Raw genomic sequence first — 2,426 nt, 5'->3', positions numbered from 1 at the left:
ACCCCTTCTCTGCAATCATGGGCAACAACTCACCATCCCTTCCTGATGGTAAAAACCCCCTCTCCTTCAGAATCGGCTTCCCCAACAGTCTAGTGTACTCCTCCTCCGCAGCTCTGTCAGTTAACCGAGGCCTTGCAGCAGTACCCCTTGATGAATCAGCAGTAGGAACTGTGCTGCTGCTGTCAATAGTGCGTGCTCTCTTGGGTGCCATTGATTTGTGAATAAAAGTGTGTAAGAACTGATTTTTGATGTTTATGAGAGGGTTTAAGTGTAGGAAGTTTGTGGGAGATATGTAGGATAGGTGTATGTATATATAGGGTGTGGAGTAGGTTAAATTAGATTAGGAGTGGGGTTGAGGGATAAAATCATAGGGTAATGGGAAAAGAATTCATGGGGTTATGGGCTGTGATGGGTTTTTGTGTTTTTGTTTTTTTTTTTTTCTGAACTGCAAAAAATTTTCTGGAACTCGACCCCTGCGCGGCCGCTCAGCAATTCTGCGCGGGCGCGCAGCAAGCTGCGCGGCCGCTCAGCATAGCTGCGCGGGCGCGCAGAGGGTCTCTGGAAAAAAAAAATTTCAGCCCCTGTTTTCTGATTTTTTTATGTTTTTGGATAGGTTATTAACTTCTAAGGGTTCCTGTAACAACAATTCATGGGTTGCCTCCCACGCAGCGCTTCTTTTTCGTCATTAGCTTGACGTTCCATACCTTTCTCACGTAGTCAACAAAATGGCACTAACCACCTCTCGGTTTGCCATGTCCCCATAGTAGTGTTTCAACCGCTGACCGTTAACCTTGAATGCTTGGTCCGAATCATTCTCAAAAATTTCCACCGCTCCATGTGGAAACACAGTTTTGACAATAAAAGGTCCAGACCACCTTGATTTCAACTTCCCAGGAAAAAGTCGGAGCCGAGAGTTGAATAACAGAACTTGTTGCCCTGGCACAAATAACTTAGGATGTAGCTTCCTATCGTGCCACCTCTTCACCTTTTCCTTATACATTTTGTTATTCTCGTACGCTTGCAGTCGAAATTCATCAAGTTCATTCAGCTGAAGCATTCTTTTCTTACCAGCTGCATCTAAATCCAGGTTCAATTTCTTCAATGCCCAGTAGGCCTTATGCTCAAGCTCCGCCGGTAGATGACATCCCTTACCGTACACCAACTGAAACGGTGACATCCCAAGTGGAGTTTTGTATGCTGTTCTGTAAGCCCAAACAGCTTCATCGAGCTTTAAAGACCAATCCTTCCTTGACGGACAAACAACCTTCTCTAGAATGCGCTTTATCTCTCTGTTAGACACTTCCGCTTGACCATTTGTTTGCGGATGATAGGCAGTAGCTACTCGAAGATTCACATTATAACGCTGCATCATAGAAGTGAACTTACGGTTGTAAAAATGCGATCCTTCATCACTTATGATTACCCGAGGCGTTCCAAACCTTGTGAAAATTTGCTTATGAAGAAAATTTAGCACTGCCTTTGCATCATTTGTCGGTAAAGCTTTAACTTCGACCCATTTTGAGACATAATCGACTGCCAGCAAGATGTACTGATTATTGCAAGACGAGATAAAAGGCCCCATGAAATCGATTCCCCATACATCAAAGACCTCGACTTCAAGCATCACATTTAATGGCATCTCATCCTTCCTTGACAAATTTCCCACTCTTTGGCAACAATCACACCTTAAAACAAACTGATGAGCATCCTTGAACAAAGTAGGCCAGAAAAAACCTACTTGCAGAATACGAGCTGCCGTCTTCTCACCTCCATAGTGTCCACCATAAATCGTGGAATGGCAGTCTCGTAATATCCCCTCCGTCTCACAGAACGGGATACATCTCCAGATGATTTGGTCAGCTCCCTGTCTAAACAAATATGGTTCATCCCACATATACCACTTCACCTCATGCAGAAACTTCTTCTTTTGAGCGGATGTCAAATTAAGCGGCATTATATTGCTGACAAGATAGTTTACAATATCTGCAAACCATGGTTCTTCCTCCTGAATTGCAAACAACTGCTCATCCGGAAAAGATTCATTGATTAACGTCCTATCTTGTGAAGTAGAATCAGGATTCTCCAACCTAGAGAGATGGTTAGCTACTTGATTCTCGGTACCTTTTCTATCTTTGATCTCTAACTCAAATTCTTGAAGTAAAAGCACCCAACGAATGAGTCTCGGCTTCGAATCCTTCTTAGAAACCAGATAGCGAATAGCTGCATGATCAGTGAATACTGTCACTTTCGTACCAAGCAGATAAGATCGAAATTTCTCAAAGCCAAAGACTATAGCCAAAAGCTCCTTCTCAGTAGTGGTGTAGTTCAATTGGGCCCCATTTAAAGTCTTACTCGCATAGTAGACCACATGGAAGAGATTTTTCTTGCGCTGTCCCAGAACTGCACCTACCGCATAGTCACTCGCA

This window comes from Apium graveolens, chromosome 9 (assembly GCF_009905375.1).
Source record: "Apium graveolens cultivar Ventura chromosome 9, ASM990537v1, whole genome shotgun sequence".
NCBI classification, from domain to species: domain Eukaryota; kingdom Viridiplantae; phylum Streptophyta; class Magnoliopsida; order Apiales; family Apiaceae; genus Apium; species Apium graveolens.
Note: the sequence above shows the minus strand (reverse complement) of the source record.